This window comes from Pleurodeles waltl, chromosome 5 (genome assembly GCF_031143425.1).
Source record: "Pleurodeles waltl isolate 20211129_DDA chromosome 5, aPleWal1.hap1.20221129, whole genome shotgun sequence".
NCBI lineage: Eukaryota > Metazoa > Chordata > Amphibia > Caudata > Salamandridae > Pleurodeles > Pleurodeles waltl.
The window spans coordinates 1,451,239,226-1,451,264,254 of record NC_090444.1 but is presented as its reverse complement, the minus strand read 5'-3'; positions in this window follow the sequence as shown (position 1 = coordinate 1,451,264,254).

The following is a 25,029-nucleotide window of genomic DNA, read 5'->3' as shown; positions in this document are numbered from 1 at the left end:
CTCATTATGACCCTGGCGGGCGGCGGAGGCCGCCCGCCAGGATGCCGCCCTCCAAAATACCGCGCCACGGTCAAAAGACCGTGGCGGGTATTACAAGTTTTCCCCTGGGCTGGCGGGCGGTTGCTGAAAAACCGCCCGCCAGCCCAGGGGAAAACGACCTTCCCACGAGGATGCCGGCTCGTAATCGAGCCGGCGGAGTGGGAAGGTGCGACGGGTGCAGTGGCACCCGTCGCGTATTTCAGTGTCTGCAAGGGAGACCGCTGACTTTCCGCTTCTGACCGCGGCTGAACCGCCGCGGTCAGAATGCTCGTTGGAGCACCGCCAGCCTGTTGGCGGTGCTCCCGTGGTCGGTGGCCCTGGCGGCCACCGGCCGCCAGGGTCAGAATGACCCTCTAAGTCCGAAGGTAAAAAGTTGACCGGGACCTCCCAGCCATCGTATCCGAGAAGGGCTCCATGGACGTCGGATCAAGATCCAGGTTTACCCCGGTCGAAGGATTTTCATCTCGAAAAAACGACTAAGTCCGAAGGTAAAAGTCTCCACCGAGGAAACCCACATCGCGTATCCGGACAAGGGCTCCAGGAGGTCGGATTCAACTGGCAGGTTCGTCACGGTGAAGAAAAACTTCAAAATAAAGACTAAGTCAGAAGGTAACTTTTTAACCGAGGCCTCCCGCGACCTGTAGCCGAGCAGGGCTCCATCGCGGTCGGCCTGAAAGTTTGACTTTGCCCCGGTCGAGGTGCAACCAGATGACCCGATTGGCGCTTTTTGTTTCTAAGCGCTAGAAAAGTAATAATTCTTTAAAAATTCATATCTCCGGTTCCCCTGAACCGATTTTAATCGTTTTTGTGTCATTTTAAAGATAAAAATATAAACTATTTTTATAAATTGGTTTTGGATTTTTAAACTGTTTCCTGTGTTTTATTTAATTACTGTTTTGTGATATTTGAATGCTTTACACTTTGGCCCTCATTCTGACCTTGGCGGTCTTTTCGCGAGACCGCCGAGTTACCGCCGCGGTGAAGACCGCCGACCGCGGCGGTATGCCGCTGTGCGCATTCCGACCGCTGGGAGCGTTCCGCCGGGAAACCGCCAGCAGCCACACTGGCGGCCGGCGGAAAAGTGGAGACTGGTCAACCTCCACCGCCACGCCAGCAGAACACCGCCCACAGAATTACGACCCACATATCTGTGTGGCGGTCTTCTGTTGGCGGTGTTCTGTTGGCGGTCACCTCCCCATGGCTCCCGTCGCCTCCCGGAGGACCAACGCACAAGGTAAGTTGACCGTCCGTGAGGGGAGGGGGAGGGGGGGTGTTGTGTGATGTGGGCGTGCATGGGGGTGTGCGTGTGAGTGTGTAGAGGGGGTGTGTGAGTGCGTGTATGCGGGCGGGGGGTGCTGCTGTGTCTATGGGTAATGTGTGCTGTTCGGCAGGTGCGCATGTCTGCATGTATGTGTGTGGGTATGTGTCCCCGTTGTGTATGTGTGTGTAGGGGGTGTGTATATGTGCATGTTGGGGGTGTGTGCATGTCGGGGTGCATGTATGTGCATGTCGGGGTGGGGGTGGGGAGGGGGTTCGTACCACCTCTGGGGGGTGGCAGGGGGGTGGAGGGTGTGGGGGGAGGACTCGGGTGGGTAGTGGGGGGTGGGGGAGACCCCTATCAGTGCCAGGGAAGGAATTCCCTGGCCCCGATAGTGCTTACCGCCATGGTTCGCATGGCGGTTCCCGACCGCCAGAAACCGCGGCGGTAGGCAGGGTCATGATACCGTTGGCGGTCTTGGGACGACCGCCGGGCCGGAGTGCGCAAACTCCAGCCCAGCGGTCATGACCGCCGTGGCGGTTGGAGTGGGGAAGCGTCGGTCGATCGCGGCGGTGACTGCCGCGGTCAGAATGCCATTTTTCTGACCGCTGGTCTGTTCGCGGTCCGACCGCCGCCTCTCCGCCGACCGCCAAGGTCAGAATGAGGGCCTTTGTCTCCTAAGTTAAGCCTTGATGCTCGTTGCCAAGCTACCAAGGGTTGAGCTGGGATTCATTTACTGAGACCTAACTGTACCTAGGTGGAGGTTGGTGGCTTGTTGCTAGGTGTAGGTACCTACCTGCCCTACCAATAACCCATTTTCCAACACCCCTGATAGCTACCCGAGGCCAAGAGGTGCAGTGAGCATAGCACTTGCACATGTGTAGGGATGGCGCAGCCGCGCACAGTCTGGCGTTGAAGCTGTGGATTGAGTAACTCTATTAAATCGAGTATTGCTGCACTGCTAAGTCTGTATTTATCATAAATCTCCTCCTTAGTTTGTTGGAAAAGTGTCTGTCTGGTTCTGTATATCTTCTCCTGTCTCTGGCTCCTCCTCCTCATCTGCTGTGCGGAGTGGGCTCTCCTCCTCCTTGCTATCACATATATCTCCACCATCTTGAGTAACCCCGGTGCCTTATGGGTCTCCTTTTATACTTTGGTTCTGGATACCACCTGCTCTGAGTTAGTGGTAAATTGGAAGTGCAAAATGGGCTTTTTGCGACTAGTCGCAATTTGCGAGTGGCTATTGCATTTGGTTTGCGACTCGCAAATTGCGACTTCCTATTTGCGGGTCGCAAAATGGGGTCGCTATTTTTGCGAGACGGTAATGGCTCGCATCGCATTTTGCGAGTCGGAAATTGCGATTCGGGCCATTTGCGACTCACAAAAGTTTGCTACATCTGGCCCTTAGTCTCTGAAATGGAAGTCAAAATGTCCAGCGGGATGAAGTAGAGGGGTGTAGCTGAAGAGAGCTCCTTGAGGCTGGATACCCCTTTGGCGAAGGACCACTGAAAATAATTTGCTACTGCGAGGTAAAGAACTCATAGGAAGAAGCTGAAAAGTAAATCTGACCAGAGATGTACTATGGGCTAGTATGCGGGCAGTTTGGTTCCTACTTTTGGCTATCTGTTCACTTTCAGCAATACGACCAAGGGTCCAGGGCCAGAGGGGCACCACCTGGAGGGTCAGGACTCACTAAGCCTGAGTCCAGGTGTGGGTTCAAATGGAGAAAAATGTTTATATCCCTGTCACTCTGAACATGAGGCCAGAAAACTAGCCCTTGTGAGTCACCATGGAAGGCCTGTGGCAGCTGATGATTTAGTTCTTGTCTCCAGGCACAAGGAAGCAGAGCAGCTGGACAATCAGGGCCGTAATCCAATATGGGAGCAGTCCTTCAGAGAAGCAGTCCAGCATAGTGTCAATCCTTTTTCCTGGCAGACTTTCCACAGGTACAGAAGTGAATTGAAGAGTGAGTCTGATTGTCCTATTTTACATGTCCTCCTTTTGAAGTGTGTGAACTTCCTTGCCCTGGCTCCAAGCTGGCGGTAATGACAATGTTGGGTTTTTAGGCCCTTTGTGTGAAGGCAGAGCACAGGTAATTCAGTTGCAAGTAGAGTTTTGTACAGGCCCATCCCGACCCTGCCAGCAGATGGCCCATTCAGGTAAACTTAATCACTAAGTTGTGTGACTGTCAGGGAGGACTTCATAAAGACTGAATGTCAGCTACATCCAGTTATGTGAACCAAGAAAGACTTCAGGCAGAAAGGGCTAAGCTCAGGAATATACCATCATTCTAAAAATGGCATTTTCGAAATTGCAATGAAAGAGCTGACTTTACATTGAACATGGTGTAGCTACATGCCCCAAATTAGGGATTACAGCTCAGTAAAAGTAATAAGGAATCCCCAATGTTATCCTAAGGACATTTTTAGTAGTGTTTCACTACCAAGACATGTAAAACTTAAAAGTATATGTCAAACATTTTATTTACACAACACCCAACCCTATGGGCTAACCAGAACTTACCTTAGGGGTGACTTGTATGAAATAAAAGGGAAGTTTAAGGCTTGGAAAGGGGGTTTTAATGTCAAGTTGACATGGCAGTTTATAACTGCATTTAGGCTGCAGTGGCAGACCTGGGACATGTTTCAATGTGCTACTGGAGTGGATGCCACAATAAGTGTTGCAGGCCATCTCGTAGAACTTAATTTACAGGCCTTTGCTATATGCTATACCATTCAAAAAGGGACTTAAATATTCCAAACAGATGTAAATCAGTACTACCATGTTTAGAGGATATAGCACAAGTACTTTACCACTGGTTAGCAGTGAAAAAGTTCACAGCGTCCTAAAACCGCAAAAATGAACCCAGCAAAAAGTGGAGGGTAAAAGTAAAAAAAAAACTTGATGGTGACCCTGCAGAAAGGGCCAAGTCTAACAGAGGGGATGGTGCGGGTGGCCAGATAGGGGCAAAAAGAATGCCTAGGAAATCATAGACATGATGACGGGCTTGCCGAGGGCATGTAGGGCCACACTCGCTATGTGGTCAGTATCAGATTGTGGGAACACAAAGAACCACTTTGGGGGTTTGGACTTCATGGGAGGTGGCTTCACGGTCAGGGATAACAAACCAGGGGCTATACATTGAAGCTTTACACCACATACTTTCACCCAGTTGCCAATTACCCTTCTGGCCAGGGAAGGGAATGGTAGGGTAGGACCCTAGGTTGGGGACTAGCCGGAATAATCAACCACCTCAAGGAGAGCACCCCACACCCTGTTGAATGAATCTAAGTTGTCATTGGACTTGTATGTAAACCTTTCATATAGGGCCAATCTATAGAGTTCTACCATCCTTTCTGTGGGTGTGGGGAATGTGAGAAGGCGCCAATAGTGGAGGATGCATATTGTATTTATACCACTACCAGTGCCATTGCAAGCCATTGGGGGGTAAACACATCCATTTCAAGGGTATCAGTTGCATTATGGAGGAGACCTTGGTGTGCAGAAGAGTGAACATACTAGGGGTAGAACTGCCACAAGTGTGAACATACCAATGACCAACATTGTTGGATTCTGTGGCATCTACGGAGTATATGCATTAGATCGCACTTGTCCTATGATCCTCCTCAGCATTTACTGCAGCACAGCAGATGTGCCCAGCATAGTTTCTTTGGGGACTAGTACCATTCATGTACTAACTTGAAGCATAAGAACTTAAGATGCGATTCCCCAGGGACCCTGGATTGGAAGTAGAGCAGTTCTTCCCAATCTGCCTAGGCATATTCTCTGCCCTGGGTTCCTCTCACAAGTACTCCATAAAGGACAGAGGTCAGTCCCTTAAATCCACCTCAGAATTGGAGATATTGGAGATATTGTGACACTGGCATTTCTACTGTGATGGGCCCTAATAAAGACTGGAGGCAGTGATATAGTATTGCACCTGGGTGAAATTAAACTACATTCTGAGCTCTGGGAATGGTTTGAGAATACCCTCACTGAGGAGATGATCAATGTACTTCACTCCTCATGCATTCCAAGCAGCCCAGTAAAAGGGCTCTCCAACAATAAAGAGAGGGGCATTGTGCCATGTCGGCACCATGCTTTGGAGAAGAGGGTCAACCCCCAGCTGCCTATGTGTTGTTGTCCATGCCATAGCTCTGGCTCTGAGAATAGGTTTGCCTCAACAATTAGGTTATGACAATGGAAGGGAGACATGCAGGCATACCCAGTAAGGTGACACTCAAAACCAACTTACAGCAGTGCCCTTGGAGGGTCACTCAGGTGAGGGGCAACCTGGGAAACGTTAGAAGGTCAGATTATAAGAGGAGATGTGTGGTAGGTGAAGGCCACCAGCTGTTGTATCAGCCCACAGTGTGGTACTCATAATCCGGGATGTCAAGATGCCTGATCGGCTGTTTACCTCTGTTCCTAGGTGAAGCACCCTGAGTGCTCTCTGGGCTAGCTTGCTGAAGACATAATTGTATCTGGGTGCCACTATAATCTTTACAGTTTGCATATGGCTCACGAGTGAGAGGTGAGGTGTTGCCATTTGAAGAAATCTTACTTGGACCACTCAGAGGGGTAGGAGGTTGGACTGTACTATTTTCCTAAGGCCACTGTTGGATACCCAGGTATCAGAGACTCAAAGCACTCATTGTATTTCAATAGTGTGTAAAGTTGTCTTGGTGGTTTCTGTTTATAGTGGCAAAGCCTCACTCTTTGACTGGTTTATTTTGTGTCCCAAGGGACGGAGTAGCGATCTACAATGGACATGACTAATGACAATGTGGTGTCTGGTAGAAGAAGGATGTTGTCCACATTAAGGAGTGTTTTCAACTCAGAGTTGCCAATGGAAATGCCACTCATCTCTGCCACAAGGTTCCTTTCACCAGTATGAATAGCAACAGGGAGACTGGGCATCCTTGCCGCGTGCCAACAAGAATCAGGAAGATTTCAGACAGGAAGCCCCCACAGTTGACCTCCACCCAGGGGGAATGATAGAGCATCCCGATTCCAGAGACACATTCATGGAATGACTCTGAAGAGGTAGAGCCACTCGTCCTGAACAAATACCTTTTCAACATTGTAGGGAGCAACAAAATAGCATCGACCACTTCGTCCTATTTGATGTCTCCCCCTAAAAATGCTTGACCATCATCAATTTGGAGGCACAAGTGGAGCGGCTCCAGGAATTCATTGATCTGCATGTGGCTGGAGGTGAATTTTGAGCAGCAGGATGTGGAGTAAAACTCAGCAAACCTCTCCACAATAATTAGTGGAGAGTCAGGACGGATCCAGTCATGTCTCAAATTGCCAGTACAGCCAGCTGTGGCTCCCTCTGGTGCAAATGAGTTCCAAGCAAGCATCTGGTTTTCTCAACATGGTCATATTTACACAACTGGAGTTTCAATATGGCTTTTTCAGGCGTAGCTATAAACAATGCATTGAGTCCATTCTGGTGAGTTCCAAAGCACTACAAAATGGGTTCATGGGAGATGCTGTGTATTCATGTATAACAAAGGGACTTGAAGTGCTTAAAGATCAATCATACATTCTCTTATTATATAATCCAATTCACAATAGTATGCAGTTCCAATTGTAGACTTGATTTGAACCAGAAGGTGCTTGAACATAATGAAAGACAGGTTGGTAAAGGGAAATGTTTCAGGAACAAATGAGTCCTGTTGCTCAGGAGCAAAAGCCCTATCTCACACATTTGAGAGTTATGATTCATCCTCGAGCTTAGCTGCTTCTTGGGCCAACACGGCAATGCCCAAAAGGCCTCTCAAGGGGGTAACTTTGCTGGGGATCTTTTTAGATGAGCAGCAAAATAAGTGAATGGAACAGGTGCTCAGGCTGCAGTTTGGAAAAGGAAGGTGTACAATTGGATATCAAAATTACAAGGAATGCCCTAAAGCTAAGTTTTAATAAGGGGGGGTCCCTTGTTATGGTTAAAAGCAGATTGGAGTCGCTAGTTGATACAGTGGTCAGTAGCGGTATCAACATTGTGTCAAAACCATGGCCAATATGTTTCTTGCCTCTCTTGTCAACGGATCAGGGAAATTCTTCAGGACCAGTAAACCAAGTCCAAATGAAGCTGTCAAAAAACACCCAGTAGTAGTGGACTATCAGATACCAGTCATTGTCTTCCTAGTCATTATAAAACTGGCTTGTATACAAAAGAAAAGAAAGGTAAGATAATATCATGAACAACACTATCACAAAGCGTAATGTAAATAGCACTCATGTTTCTCATGAGGTTTATGCCATGCAGGTGCAAAATTGCATTTGGTGATGGTAGTTGTACACAAGACAAACATACAAAACATTGAAATAGACTCCTATGGTGTCACACTCTAAGCCCTCCAGTGAAAATGCAGCTCATCACTGTGTAGTTCAAGCTTACAGATCCATCAAATAAGTGATAATTGACAATGCACACCCCAAAAAGGCCAATAGGGTGCCACCTGGATAATCATGGAGTGAAGCAATTAAATTGCTCAAAACTAAGGCATAAGAGTAAAAAACTAAGGGCCGTATTTATAGGCGCTAACCATATCTCCGTATTTACAAGGTGGTGTCAAGCCACATTTTGTGTCTTAACGACACCTTGTAAATACGCCCCCTTCCTACACAGCATTGTGTGTGGAATGGGCATGCAGTGGGTGTTGCTGTGGGCGTGCCACAGCAACACCCATTGCATTTGACAGCAAAACCCATTGCATTTTGACGCTGCCTCAGATTTATGAAATTTTGGAAACATAAGGCAGCGTCAAAATCTAACAACACCTCCATGGGTGGCATAAGCAGGGCGCAACGAGGAGGAATACTTTTATTCCTCCTAATTTTTTGTTTTTTTCTATGCATGCTGCATTCTGCCGCAAGCATAGAAAAAGCAAAAAGGTGTCCCTTCCTGCACATAAACAATCATTTGAAAATTATGCTTTGGCACTTCAGTGTGTGTCGCATAGTGCCAACGCACCATTACTGCTGGTTAATGTGCAGAAAGGAACACCTTCACGCACATAAGCAATCACACCCCTAGACACAGACATCCTTGCACGATGGTGCAAGGATGCCTGTGTTGGCACTGGCAGCTAAATTTAGCGCCACGCAAGGGGAAACACAGGGGTGTGCCGTATTCCCTTAAGTCCGGCACATCCCTGCGTTTCTAAAGTGATGCAGTGCAGCGCTGGCAATTTTGGCTCAGCCCTGTGCTGCATGACTTTTCTTTAAATCTGGCCCTAAGTAATTACCTTGTGACCATAGTATTTACACACTTGGTTTTAGAAAGCAGAAATTTTGGGACAAAGTCACACACTTGAGGATACCAGCTGTGCTTCTTGCTGCAACTTACCCCTCTCCATGATGCTCCAAGACAAGGCATCAGGGGAGGGAGCCTCTTAAATAGCTATAGCATAATCAGGAATCCGAGCGAGCTGTGTCATATGAAATGCTGAAAACTAGAGAGATGTGCGCTACACTAAGGCCCTCATTACAAACATTGGCGGAAACTGCTGCCTACCGCCACGGCGATGGCCGCCAACATACCATCGCCGTGGCTACCAGTCGCCCACCCACATTATGACAGTAGATGGAATTCTGCCAGAAGGCTTGTGGATTACCATCGACGGTCATGGCGGCGGTAAGGTGGCGCTGCTGTCAGCAGCAGGGCTACGCCAGCAAAACACCGCCAACCGTATCAAGAGCAATGATACGGCCTAGTGGTGTTTTTCTGGCGGGCGCTGCTGCTGACAGCAGCGTTGCATCCCGTCTCCTGCCGGAGGACCCCCTGCAAGCAGGTAAGTTGGGTTCTCCGACAGGAGAGGGGGGTGGTGGGTGGTGTGTGTGGGGGTGTTGTGGGTGTGTAGGGGGTGTGTCTTTTTTTTGTATGCGTGCATGTGGGTGTGTGTCATGTTGAATGAGTGCATGAATGACTGAATGTGAGTGTACGTGTATGTTGTGTATTGTGAATGCAAATGTGACAATGTATGTTGGTGTGTGTTGCAGTGTTTGGGTATGTATGTGTGCATGCGTGGGTGGTTCTGAGTATGCATGTGTTTATGAGTGTGTATGTGTGCGCATGTGGGTGTGTAAATGTGCGGGGGCAGGAGAGGGAGGGGGAGCTTGGGAGAGGATTCTGGGAGGGGGAGGTGAGTGGGGGAGACCCCTATCAGTGCCAGGGAAGGAATTCCATGGCACTGATAGGGGAAAACAATGGCAGTAGGCGGGGTCATGATCCCAAGGGTGGGATTGTGATGGCCGCCTAAATGCAGAACAAAATCTCCAGCCAAGTAGCCATTACCACCCTGGTGGACGGAGTGGTACATTGGCAGTTTGGCTTGAGCAAAACTGCCAATGTCATAATTTTGGAAAAGGTACCGCCAGCCTGTTGGCAGTACCTTTCCCCAAATTACCTTCGACCGCCAGGGTCGTAATGAGGGCCTATGTGTGCATCTGTATGGGGGCACCATCTTTGACTACCTGGGCAGGTGTAAAAAGTATAAATGATGAGGTAACCCAGTAGCTAAGGGAGAGCAAGGAACAGAGACAGCCCCTGGGGCATGTAGACCACCAGACCGGTAAAGATCAGGATTATGGAACACAGCAGCATAATTAGGTGAAAGAAACCGACAACCAGAATGAGTGCACAATTTTTTGAACAGGACACACAGGACATGACTGACACTGGATGATTTTAGAGACCCACAAGCACATGTCCACGAAACACCTCTTTTGAAATAAACAAAGGTGGATGTATTGCTTGTTGACAAATAAAACTGGTCTGAATGACAAGATCCTATGGCGGAGGAGTAGACACTTGACGTTTATATATTAGAACACGGCAGGATTATTGTTGACTCATAGCCCCTGAAATAGGGTCCCCTAGTGTTGCCACTCCTTAGGGGTGTATCTTAAATCTTAGCCCACTAGGACAGTGTTATGGAGATATCAACTTGTGGTATGACATAGCAAAAACATCATCCTCCTTTTCCTTTGGGCCACATATCAGTTTTTCCATTGACCTGATGCCAATGGCTTCACACTACCAGAGTATGGATATCGGCATACTTTGAGCATGATGCTCTTTTTTAGGCCATTTTATCATTCCCAGGACTAGGGGCTTCTGACCATGTCACACCTTAGATGTTGATGCAAACTCATGCCCTACAGGATTTATGTAACAGAGGTAATAACTTTTGGTATTTCCATTTGGCCATTTTGGAGAATTTCCCTATATCCTTTGGCTTTATGTTAGTGGTAATATTTGTGTCCACTTATTGGTTCCACCAAACAGGACCTCACTTGATATGGAGGATGCAAGTGGCCCCACACTGCCTTAGATTGACTGCTGATTCCCACACAGCATGAGGGACTTGATGAGGCTGCCCTGAGCTGACACATTAATTTACATTAACAAGGTCACCTGGATGTCTGGGACATACAAACACAATATTATCCTCTGGTAGCTGCCAGAACACTTTTAGATGACACCCATTATGAAGCAAGGACCTGGGTGGAGGCTTATTTACTTTCACCAGATATACCTTGAGTCAAGGCTGTAATGGGTTGCCTATGTGCCTACTTAGTTACCAGGGTCACCCTGACAGCTGGGAGGCATAAAATGCACATGATAGTGACCTCAGGTAATATACTTCAAGATAGCGCCCATTATGGAACCTAGATTCAGGTGAATGCTTGCATGCCCACGACTCAGTTGTCACTTTACTTAACAATAATGAACCAAGGCTGTTTTTATATTTTTATATTTACAAATGCCCTTGGAGCCACCTCTGTTCATTGCTCACACTGAGACACTGGGTTACCTCATCAAATGTAATTTTTATACCCGCCCGGGGAGGCCAAGATCCTGCAGACATAGTGGAGCACTCTTAGGGCCTGATTACAACCTTGGCAGATGGGATTACTTTGTCACAAACATGACGAATATCCCACCCTGTAATATGGCAGAAGGGATATCCATCATGTTTGTGACAGAGTAATCTTCTCCACAAATGTCATAATCAGGCCCTAAGTGTAGTGTGCATCTCTCTAGTTTTCAGCATGTTAATGTATATGATAATAAGGTATTTCTGTATGTGAACAATACATTTTCATATTCAAACAAAATTGCAACGTCGCTGTTTGATTCCATCATCACATCCACCCCAACATGAAGGTATTTGGTGGGGCAGGCTATGCGACCCAGGCCTGAAGGTTAAATTCAGACAGGTCACAGGTGGGATATTATTTAGCCAACAGCCAAACACGCACTAAGGACATCTTAGAATAAGATCCCACAGAGAGGCAGCTACACCACAACCGTCCCAGGAGATTGGCTCCAATAAAGCACATATGGCCAGAAGGACACAGACATTCAAAAACACTGTAAAGTTAGACACCGCATGTAGTTAGGCACACCCAAGTACAACACACACAGCACACAAGGTGACCACGCTCCTCTCAGGCCAGACATCTAGACAAGAACTTGCTGGCCCACATTTGTGTCCATTCCAGGTTGGGTCCCACCTGCATTATCTCTCTAGAATTTATGGTTATGACTCCAGGGCAGCTGCTCTCATATTATGGTCCCTGAGAATGGTATAAAATGTGTTCCGAACTGATGTATTTCGAGAGACAGTCCTCAGACCCAATTCTGTTACTGCTCTCCTGGTTCATGTTTGATTAAATAAATTATTTCCGGCTTTGCCAGACATGTCTTGTCTTTTGTTTTTTAAGGTAAAATCTCATTCAAGCAACATTTTGGTGAGTCAGATAGGAGAGATTGGCATTGCTTACCCAACTACACTTGAAAGAAGAGGACCCTGCCTGAAAGGGTTCACATTTGGACAGCAAGAAAGCTGAACAGATGCCACAATTGATTGAAAGTCATGCTCAATATGCAGGGTGAAGGTCCGTCCTGAAGCCGCAGTAAATAGGTAAGAGATCACATCTGATCGTCAGTACTAGCATTTGGTGTGTGCAAATTAGAAACCCTAACCCGCTGGAAGCCATCTTTTTGATAGTTAGCATCAGGGAGGGTGACTCTTGCATTCTATTTGTTTGGTTGCTGACTGATTGACCTGTTGGGTGTGAAGCAGCAGTATGTATGGGCTCTGGTTGCGAGAAAAAAGCTAACATCTATGTTTTAAGCAGTGTCTATTATACATAGGCCCTGCGTGTAGTATAAGACCCACATCTCAATCTTAGCCTAAGGTGGTTACCTCAGCACTATTAGGCCCATATTTATACTTTTTAGCACTCCATTTGTGACGCTTTTTGACACAAAAGCGACGCAAACTTACAAAATACAATTGTAATTTGTAAGTTTGCACCGCTTTTGTGTTAAAAAATTATGCAAATGCAGTGCTAAAAAAGTATAAATATGGGTTGTAGTTTCTAAACATTGTTAGTGTCTGAAAGAAGTGAGAGGTGTGTTCAGTACCCACAGGTTCCAGGTCGTATAGGGCCCCCATCTCAATCTTATTAGACTAAAGAGGTTATCTCAGAACTTTCAGTTTCTTAGCACTGCTGGTGTCTGAAAGAAGTGAGAGGTATGTTTGCTTGGACCGCTGGGAATTACACAGAAGGTATGCAGGACTCCTGAATGTGACATAGTGGGAATTAGGATGTAAGGAAACTAGAATAATTTAAATCCTGGACAGCAGACATAGCTTATGTGTTAGCCAGCAAAGGGTGCATAATCATAGAAGATAGTCCCTTCTGTCTCCTCGCAAAATGCTATAATCCTTTCCCCAAAGCTAGATTATTTGTCTCCCCTGATTCCCCCACATTGCAGAGCTTACTTTAGTCACTGGATAACGTGGGTTAGGAGTGGACAGAGCTGAAACTTAGCAGGCAGGCTGTTCCCCCAATTCCTTTTTCTGGGCCCAGTCCGCTAAGTGCCTCTGCCAAGTAGAATAGTGTTCTTTTTATATTGTGATGCTCGTAGACCAATGTCCTAAATGTTGAATACTGTGTTTTTGTCTATGTTTTTGGGTATGAATAAAGTTGCAAATTCATATAAAAATGCTGTTTGATGCCAAAGTAATGCTTGCTATTTTGTCAACCCATTTGTTATATTTCTGTGAATTAACAATTGCACTGTTTCTAAGGATGTGAACATTCATGCATTGTTTGTTAAATGTTTATTTTGAAGCATCTGTAAATAACATTGACAGCATTAAGGTCATTGAATACCAGTATGTATCTATCCTCTCCCACCAAATTAGAGATGGTAAAAGCCCTTGTAAATAATTACCACTGCCAGAGTAGATCTAGTATTGCCTGTACATATTCCTTGCCAAAGGAGAAAGTCTATAAAAAAGAAAAGATAACAATTTAGAGAAAAGCATAGGAAGATAGACTCTAGGTAACTAGATCCTCTAAACGATGTAGTAGTGAAAGAGTAACAGACTACCTAAAGAAAATGAGACTTCCCACCATGGAGACCCCTCTAAAGAACGCGAAGAGTAAATTCCCTGTTGAGACAAGGAAACTTAGCAAGTTCTGCAATGAGTTGTAAACACATATCGAGCACGCACTTATTTTTGGCCTAAAGAGGGAACTTTCAACACCAACATTATTTAGCACATTAAAACCTACATACAAAGTATACAGGACATGAGGCATCCGCACCTCCCCCACCATATGTAAGCATGGAAGCGCTTTCCCTGATGCCTGCTATCCCAGCATTTGGATGCACTAATCTGCCCATTCAGGGAGCCTAAGGGACTCTCACCAGACAACAGGTGACTAGATCTAGGCATAGAAGATCAATGGGCCGATAGACACCGACACCCCCACATCACCCCAGTACAGCACTGCACTAGAGCACCACAAAGCTCAACATCCCCCATCCATCACAGTCAGTCATGGGTAGCAGCAGTGAGGGAGGAGATCCCAGCTCTCCGGGGTCCACCTACAAGAGTGTGTGCCATCGAACACACATGAGTTACAATCACAGACTGACCCCGCGAGAAGTAGTAATGATAAAAGACAGGAAATACTTTTTTACGCCCATTCTGCGACTTACTGGCAGACTGAAGTAGGGAAAGGTACGGATATGACCGGTCCTGGCCTGGGGATGGTCATTCAAGCCAGAGGATATGGTCATGGCTGAGGACTGCATTTGGTATGAGAAGGAGAATGCCAATTGGAATTCCCCCCCTGTATGCAGTAGTGCCTCATAAGATGGGAGAAAAGGCAAGTTAAGACAAGAAGGGAAACAGACAAGGACAAGATGTGGTTAGGACGGAACCAGGTTGTAACTGCAAAATCCATAAGTTGGAAGCAGACGGTCCTGATCAGAGAGGCTGTGGCTACATTTGGCATAGAAGTTGGTGGCACCAATGAGGGTACCACCGCAGAGTTCCAGGAAAGGCAAAGCATGTAGTAGCAGGATTGGAGGAAGTTGTATAAGGGACTTCCAGGGCCAGGACCAGGGCATAATCTTCCTTCCACTAACAGGACCGGACATGCCGGGGGACCAAGACGGGTCATCTTTGTGTCCAGTGAATGACACATATGCACCTGCTTTCACAAGCCTCTTACTGTCAGTAACTCAACGATCTAAGGTGAAGCCTCCGATGACAGTTCTAGAGAACAACATACTGTATCACTTCCTCATAGATATAGGCACAACAAAATTATGTCTACAAGAGGGATTGTGCCCATATCCAGAGACTTCACGGACATGCAGGGGTTTTCAGGAGCAGTCATGAGGTTCACTTTCACAAAGCCCCTGGAACTAGACTAGGGAGGCAGTGGCATGAAGGAACAGCTGCTGTATTACCCCTCATCCCCAACTAATCTCCTGGGGAGAGATTTAGGGCCATATGTACGAAAGCTTTTTCCTATAGACCCAGAATGGGTAAAATCCTTTCGTACATCTGGCCCTTAATTTTAAAACTAAGTATGGCCATTCATTTCTCAGATGAAGGGATGATGACCTGCTCAACCCCTGTGGTTACTGCCTTGAGACTTATATCCTCAACCTGCCTATTTGCACAGACCGGCTAATAAGAGTGGTATCCGTGGACCTTATGGGCTTTTCCAACACAGTCCTCACAATAGTTGGTAATGCACCAGGACTGCTAGGCCGTAAAATGCAGCTACCCTGCAAATTCGTGCTCTGCCAGGAGGGTTACCTTGACAAAGCATCCAAAGAGAGAGCATTGCTTTGCTTGGAGGCTGTTGAAGTGCAACCTAAGAATGGGGTCCTGCCGGCCTTGGGCCATACAGATGACATGTAGGCATCCATCATCTTTCTCACACCTAGATACATCGTACAAGAGATAACTGATGAGGAACTATTCAGCAAACGTCCAGGAGCCTCTGAAATTGTCTTCACCAATTCGTTTAAGATCAGAGCTGAGATGAGGAGTGGCGCCCCGTCACTCATGGCCATATGGGCAACGTGGCAAGAGTAGGACTTGTCAGTGGTGCCTCCGCAGCTGTGGGCGGAGGCTCGCTACAATACAAGGCTCATCACTACTGCTAAGCCAGTAAAGATCACTCTACAAGATGGAGCCATCCTACCCCTGGTGCATCAGCACCCTCTCTACAAAGAGGCTTTTGAGGGTATAGCACACACAATTGAGGCTCTGATTGACTATGGGATCCTCCATGTGGTGGTCTGCCCTGCAGTACTCTAATGTTTGCAGTCAAGAAGAGCAAGAGAGGGATCTGGCACCTGGTGAAAGACTTGCACTCCCTGAATGACATTGTGGTCTAGGAATTCCCTGTGGTGACAGACCACTTCATCATATTGAACAACATCCCCACTGAGGCTCACTACTTCTGTGTGATCGACATCAAAAATGCATTTTTCAGCATTCTGCTGCACCCTGACAGACAATATCTGACTGCATTCACCTTCTGAGGGGTTCAAATACTATACCAAAGGATACCACAAAGGTACAGTGAGTCCCCTAGTTTCTTCATTAGGATATTTAGTAGAGACCTTGTGAAATTCTGATCAGATAGCACGCTGATACAGTATGCTGATGGCATGTTCATATTCAGTCCCTCTAAGGACTTATGTCACCAGGGCAAAATAGCCCTCCTCACCGCACTTGTCGAAAGAGAATACAAGGTAGAGAAAAAGACAATGCAGTACTCACAGCAGGAGGTGCATTATTTAGGTTAGTTGATGTCAGCTGTTGGTCGATGGATTACACTGGAGCGCGTGGACTCCATCAAAGTTATACCATCACAAAAGACAAAGAAGGGCATGAAGAAGTTTTTAGGGTTTTGCAACTATGTCCAGCAGTGGTTCTTCGATAACAGCATGCTTGTTGTCCCCTTACTCTGGGCCATGAAAAAAGCAAAATGTGGCAAGGAACAGGTGGCCTGGACATCTGAAATGCATGACACCATCAGCAAGCTCAAAACGGATATTATCCATGCCACAGTGTTAGGGACTTCAGATTACAGTAAGGAATTATTTTTATTTAGCAACAGTGATGGGTGAATCATGTCAGCAGACCTGATGTCCTCTGGGGCACACACCGCTTGTGTATTACAGCGGGCTCTTAGACTCCATCATGTTGGGAAACTTCTAAAACAAACAGGCATTAGTGGCAGCGGCCTTTGCCATGGACAAAAGTACCCCCATCGTAATGGGGGCATTGCTGACGATATATGTAGAACACTCAGGCCCATATTTATACTTTTTTAGCACCACTTTGGGTCATTTTTTGACACAAAAGCGGCGCAAACTTAACTTACAAAATACAATTGTATTTTGTAAGTTTGCGCTGTTTTGCGTCAAAACTCGGCGCAAATGCTGATAGATCTGTAAGCTTGAACTACATAGTGATGAGTTGCATTTTTACTGGAGGGCTTACAGTTTGATACCATGGGATTCTATCTCAATGTTTTGTATGTTTGTCTTGTGTACAGCTACATTCACCAAGAATGATGTTGCACCTGCCTCGTGTGAACCTCGCAAGAAACACAAGGGTGGTTTACATAATCCTTTGTGACAGTGTTAATCGTATAATTTATCTTTCTTTACTCTTGTACATCGATCAGTTTTATAAAGACTGGGAAGCCAATGACTGGTATCTGACAGTTCACTACCGTTGAATGATTTTTGACACTTCCATGCACATTAGGTTTACTGGCCCTGAAGAATTGCTGTGATCGATTGACAATTGAGGCACGAAATATGTTGACCATGATTTTGACACAATATTGACACCGCTTCTGACCATTGCATCAACTGGCTTTAGGGCACCCCTCAGTTATTTTTATTTCCGGATTTTTTACCTTCCTTCACCATTCTACAACTTGAGCACATGTTCCATCAACTTCATTGTTGGCTTATCTAAAAAGATCTCTGGCAAAGTGCCCCAACTGAGGTGGCCAATGAGGAGCTAAGCCCGAGAAGGAAGCATGGCTCTTGCTTCTGAGCAACAGGGCTCATTTGCTCCAGAAGTCTCGGCCCTTTTACCCTATCCATCATTCTGTCCAAGCACTATCTGGCTCAAATCTCCCGAACCAGTCTACAATAGAAACTGCATATGTTTGTGATTTAAATGCTGTGTATTGTCACTGGAGGTCAGCCACTGCCTTCTCCACCTCTTGAAGGGTGGAGAGGAACTAGATTTTGGCTATTGTGAAGTTTTTCATCATGACATCTCTCAGGGTGGCCTTCACAGCTACCCAAGGCCTTCTGGTGTGGGGCAACTGAACCCCCACTGTTTTACAAGTTGGAGCATATGTGGGCATAGAGGCATCCTTTTCTCTGAGGGACAGCATATGCACATGCCCTCATCCACCAGTGTGCCGGCAAGAGGGAGTAGGGCCAAAGTTAAATTCTGGGCAAACCATGCTATGATCAATGACAGTAGTCTCCCAGATGACACAGTCATTAACACAGGGGAAAACTGTATATTGTAGGAGGAAATATTATATATGGTTGGGTGCCATGTAGGCAAGAGAGAAAGGTATACTTCCTATATAATTGGAGTGGGAGGGGCCAAACACCTACTAGGGGCTGCCCTGCCATAATTTCCTGCAGTCCAGGCTCCATTCCAGGAGTACGGACTAGGAGCGGTTCTGGGCCAAGTTCCAGTCACCTCCCAGAAACACAGAGGTGTTGTTAAAAGTCAGAAGCTGGTGGGAAAGGCCGGTCGGAAGTGAGTCTTGTTGGCACTGGGTGCAAAGATAGAACCCAGAACCAGCATCCTATCTGTAAAGTGGAGTTTCACAAATAGCGAGCACCCCTCATCATCTGCCCAGGTCTTAAGTATTTTGCAATAGAGATTCTGTTTAAGAAGGATGTCTACCCTGCACTTCTTCGAGTACTACGCGCCCCATTCACAAAGGTAAACTTCGACTTTTATTCTAAACTTGAACCAAAAGTCTACATTTATGATTGTCAGTATTCACAAAGGGCATTTCTGAGTAGCATCTTTAGTCCGCACTCCAGGCGGTGTCTCTGCACTCGGGACAAACTCTCCACACTCTGGGTGAAATCTCCACACTCAGGGTTGGGGAAGTAATCTTTCATCCTGATACACCTGTGTCAGTACCTACCATCCCCACACCCAGCTCTAAGGGTGAGCGGCAAACTCTACTCTGCTGGCAGAGTTTGCAGAGTTTTGCTCACTCCTTATTCTGCTTGGAGTGCAGAATTTGGCAAAACTCTGTCTACCACAGTGTGGCGGAGATTACTACCACCCTTTTTGCAGCAATATAGAAGCATAAGTCAAAGAGTCAATTTTTTGTACTTTGCAAATCCGGTATCACTAACCTCTTCCTTCTGTTGAATGTTATTCATTGCTGCATTTTCTGTATATCACAGGTGACCTCCTTAGAGTGATTGCCTGCTCGCGATACAGCAGGACGTTCCAGAATCTGTTAGATAAGTTCTGTAGCAGTACGGATGAGGTATTTATCTTTTCTTCATGTTGTCATACGTTTTTATGTGCTACTGAATAACTTGTTTTGGTAAATTTCTTTGTGGAAAATATGAAAATACCATTTTAATTGTAAAACAATTGCCATGTTTCAGAGAGCAAGGACTGTTATTTAAATTTACAATATGTGCGGCAAATTGAAACTCTAGTCAATAACCTTGGGTAGTTGTACCGCTTTGTGCTGTCTGGTCCATGTCAGCCAGGCCCCCTTCACTCGGCTGCCTGCTGGTAACTATGGTAGAGGCTGCTATGTGTAGCCTAGATATCATAAACAAACGTTGATCATTTACTGTGAAGAATGCAGAATGGCACTTGCCACGCAGTACTGGAGACAGCTTGCTGTAATCTGGAAGACGAGTCATGCCCTGAAATGCTGGTCACCAGGTGCTCGCAAGCTTTGGTAGTGTGCAGATAAACTTGTACCCAGACAACATCCTACAGTGTAGTTTGCACTTAGTATGAGGACGGTGACTGCATGTAACATGCCTAAAACTGTTGTGTAGCATAACACATACGTTTAAAGTGCACCAGAAGGGTGTCTTGGCATGAAATGAGAGGCATTTATTATTAATGTTACTTTTTTATCAACCTCGGGAGAATAAAAGTGGACCCAGCAGGATTTCAATCTGTGACCATCACAGGTCCTTGCAGTAAATTCATTAATCCACAGAGCCATCAGATCTGGCATGCTACTCTTAGGTTGAGGGTTCTTACGCATTAACTTAGCCAGTATGAACTTAGTTTTGACTGAAGAAAGTTGTGCATATATCTGTTATTTTTATTGAAAATGATAGCAAAATGTGCGGTGGTTCTCCTGATTTAGTTGTACTGTGACTTCACATGGCATGCTTCAAGAAGATTAGTGTGGAGAAACTTGCAGCATGTGGCCCACTAGGAGTGCACTGGCAAACACCTTGTTGTGACTTGAGATATGCAAAATGTGTATGATGGGCTGTGGTGAGCCAAAACTTCATGTGGCAAAACATTCCGCTCTGCACGTGCTTTGTGTTTAGCTGCCCTGGGCCCAAACACACATTTTGTACTATGATTAGCAATAGCACATACTAGTTCTGCTATAGTACACCCATAATTCAGCCATGTTTCTGAAAGCTGATGTAGCTCAGGGGCAAGCAGCTCTGGAGGCCTGTTAAACATTGAGGGGGTCATTACAACATTGGCGGTAAAAGCCGCTTACTGCCGTGCAGAAGACCGCCAACACACTGCCACGGCTGCGGAATTCCGCCACGGTCATTATGGCCCACAGCCCGGAATCTGCCAAAATCCAGACACCCACAGAAGTCCGCCACACCAAAGGTCAGTGATAAACTGGTGAAAACAAAACCTCTACCGTCACGCCAACAGGAATACGCCCACAATATCATGACCCATGAATCCACGCAGCGGTCTTTCAACCGCGGTATTCCATTGGCGGTACACACCGCTGCGCTCAAAATACACACACATTTACAAAACACAGCCACATTGGACAATTCCAAATACACACACCTGATACACATACACACACCACTCCCACACATCCAATACAATATAAAACACAAACCCACATCACCCACAAACCCCTACGACCAAAAATTGAGAACGAAGCACAGAGAGAGACACTACAATCTGCAAACAAACATCCACAGGCACACAACACCATCACCCACATAACATCCACGCAACCCACACAACACACCACTAAATATCACCCCACATATCACAACACACACCACCCCACACATCACCCACACCACCCCATGGCACAGCAGAGACACCCCAGGTTCTCTGAGGAGGAGCTCAGGGTCATGGTGGAGGAAATCATCCGGGTAGAGCCACAGCTATTCGGATCACAGGTGCAGCACACCTCCATAGCTAGGAAGATGGAGCTCTGGCGAAGAATAGTGGACAGGGTTAACGCAGTGGGACAGCACCCAAGAAATAGGGATGACATCAGGAAGAGGTGGAACAACCTACGGGGGAAGGTGCGTTCCGTGGTATCCAGACACGACCTTGCGGAACAGAGGACTGGCGGCGGACCACCACCTCCTCCCCCCAACTAACAACATGGGAGGAGCAAGTCTTGGCGATTCTGCATCCTGAGGGCCTCGAAGGAGTAGCTGGAGGAATGGACTCTGGTAAGTAAAACTTTAACTACTATATCCCCCACCATACCTGCATGCCATCACATACCCCCACCCTCACCTCACCCCCATCACTCTTACTCCTCACAAATGTCCCAATATCACAAACCACACATCCAAACACCAAGCCCTGCATGCAACACCAAAGCATGGACACCCATCACCAATGCATGGCCACTGCACATACCCATACACCCCCCTAAACCATCATCACAAAAGGTCCCACACAGGAATGCAAGCACTGGGGTACACAGTCACCCACCCATTGCACACCATGGCACGTACAGATGCAATAATCATGCTTTTACACCCCTGCAGGACCCCTACCCAACGTCACCGCACATGAGACTGCAGACATGTCCACATCACCAAAAGAAGAGGCCCACAGTGATGACAGCAGCTCTGTCCAACTGGATCTAGATGACCAGCCCGGCCCATCTGGGACCTCTTGTCAACACCAGAGCAGTACGCGCTCTATTGGCGACAAAAATGCAAAAACCCAGCACTCTCAAAGCAAAGTAATTTGTGCATTGGGCTGATATGTTGTCGGTTAACCTTTTGCATTGCAGAGTTCAATCCTGAAAACTTATTTTTAATATGCTTACAAATACTGTTCTCTTGCAATGTATTGCTGCAGGTTTTCAGAGTGTGTTAGGGTGTGGCCCCTTTCCAGGGCCTTCCAGAGACTTTCCCTGCAACATGCCTGGGCGTGGTTCTGGGCAGCGCCAAGACTCTATAAAAGAGAGCCAGCCCAACTCCCAGTGCTCACTATTCAGAGGTCCCCGTGCAGAGCAGCAGCTTCTTCCTGAGCTCCTGTCCCGGCGGCCTATTTGGATCTTCAAGTCTTCTGCCCTAATCCTTCATTGGTGATCATTGTTCCAGGCGGTAAAACGGTGGTTGGACTGTCCCGACACCGTTATTTAGAATTTTCATATTCTTGGTTTAAATTCTTAAATGAGTAACAGATTACTTGCGCGCTACCATTTCTTGACATTTATATGGTAGTTTACAAACAGGCAAGACGCGCAATTTATTTCATAAAGGTTTGACTTTGTTATTCATTGCACGCTACCATTTCTTGACATTTATATGGTAGTTTACAAATAGGCAAGACGCGCAATTTATTTCATAAAGGTTTGACTTTGTTATTCATTGCGCGCTACCATTTCTTGACATTTCCATGGTGGCTTAAGAATCGGCAAGACGCGCAATTCGTTTTATGATGTTTAAACATTGTTGTCCATTGCGCGCTATTATTTCTTGACATTTACATGATGTTTTACGAATTGGCAAGACACACAACTCGTTTCATGAGCATTTAACTTTGTTGTTCATTGCGCGCTACCATTTCTTGACATTTTACATGGTGGCTTAAGAATCGGCTAAAGAAGCGCGATTCGTTTCATTGTACTTTGATCTTGTTATTTATTGTGAGCTGTTATTCCTTGACATTTACATCGTGTTTTGCGAATTGGCAAGATGCTCGATTCGATTAATGATGATTTGACTTTGATATTCATTGCTTGCTACCATTTCTTGGTATTTTACACGGTAACACTCGAAGTGGCAAGACGCACGATTCTCTCCTCGAGTTTAATTCATGTTGTTTATTGTATGCTACTATTCTAAGATATTTATTATGTAATATTCGAGTTGACAAGTTATGTGATTTGTTTCCTGAATCCATATTGTGTTATTCATGGTGCAGAATCCTTTTATGGTGTTTACTATATATATATCTGCAATATGCGCAATTTGTGTTGAAACATTTTAAGAGTACACAGAAGGCCAGAGTTTCTAGATGCAATATTGTATAGTCATAGTATACATTCTCAAAACAGGATTTATATGACTGGTTTAAAATTTAGTCAGAATGTTTTTTCTGATTCTCATGTAAAAAAAAGTACTTGAATAAGAAAGTTTTCATTTAATTCATCTTGTTCCCCTACAGGTATCCGGCCATCTTGAAACTTAGTCATTTTAAACTTAACTCTTAGATTGTTCATGTTTTCAGAGTGACTAGGTTTAGAATCATAGTCTAGTATTGATTTCAGGAGATATAATTGTCATATTGTGTGTTCTAACCTTTTTCTTACTACAGGTCTCCTTCCCAGCTGTTCCCTTCCTAATCCCCTCTTCCCCTCTTGAACTCTCTCAGTCTCTGTGATTTATCTATCAGAGTCTTGGAGCTGTTCAGTGGTGGACGTGTTGGGAACATGCACAGACCCCGAGGATCCGGTGACTCTGACAACTTTGGACAGTTGGTTCCCCTCACACAGTCACAGGCCACCACAGAGCTTCCCCCCTCTGGAAACACCAGCACAGCACCCACCCAGCGGGCCCATACCTCTTTCCCCATGACACGTCAAGCAGCAGTGTGTCCACCACTACAGGGAACCCAGGCTAACCCACCACCCGAACAACAACAGGGACCTGGGGGCAGTGGTAGTGGGCACACCGTTCAGGGAACAGAGGCCCAGGAACACAGGGGAACTAGGAGGGCTGTTGTGCGACAGGGGGAGGACAGGCGCAGGGAATCCACTCTCCACGAGGCCCTCTCCAAAATCATGAGAGCATACAACCATTCCCAGGAGACGATGGCAACGGTACTGGCCGAGTTTCAGGAGACCCAGCGACTGCAGGAGGAACAGTATTTGGGGTTCAGGGAGGAACTCAGATCCATCAATTCCACCCTGGGCACCATCGTAGGGGTGCTGAAGGAAGTCCTTAACACCAGGAGGGACACTGTGGCACAACAAGGGGCCCCTGACACTAGCCTGGACGATGAACTGCCCACCACCTCCGCCGGCGCTAGTGGACAGGAGGCACCGCCACAGGACCACCACACCAGCACCCCACCCCCTGCAGAGAGAGAACCACCCCGCAAACGGTCCTTGAGAACCAGGACAAAGACAGAGAACGATGCCAAGACCCCCCGCCAAGAAATGAGACCACCCTGAATGTCATCCTTTTGTCCCACCTTGTCACCCTGTCCATCCTCAAACTGCCCCAGCTCCACTTCCTATGCCCCTTTGGACAATGCACCTGTGAAACAAATAGACTGGACTCTGCCATGGACATTCCTCCACCATCACCCCTCACCATTTTACAGCATTCTCCAATATTGAGCACTAAAATAAGCACCCTTAAAGCACAAAACACTCTGGAGTCTGTCTGTGATTTCGAAATAGTGTATTAGCAATTACAGTGACAAAATGCTCTCTCAATTGTAATGTCAACATACCTTTGTCACACAGCTCTAGTCCATGAGGAAACAAAGCAGATGTCACACAGTGGGACCCACATCTGTGAAATCGTACAGGAAAGTGAAAACTCAGTAACCATACACTGGGTGAAAAGGACAGACAGTAGGGAGGAAGTAGTGTTAAATTACATGTAGTAGGCAGGTTTGTCTTCTTACCTGTGTCTCACTGGAAGTATTGCAGGATAACCGAGTTCCTGTTGTCGATGTCCTCTTCTTCTGCTTCCTCGTCTTCACTGTCCACAGGCTCCACAGCTGCCACAACACCTCCATCTGGACCATCCTCCTGCAGAAAAGGCACCTGTCATCGCAAAGCTAAGTTGTGAAGCATACAGCAGGCCACGATGATCTGGCACACCTTCTTTGGTGAGTAGAATAGGGAACCACCTGTCATATGGA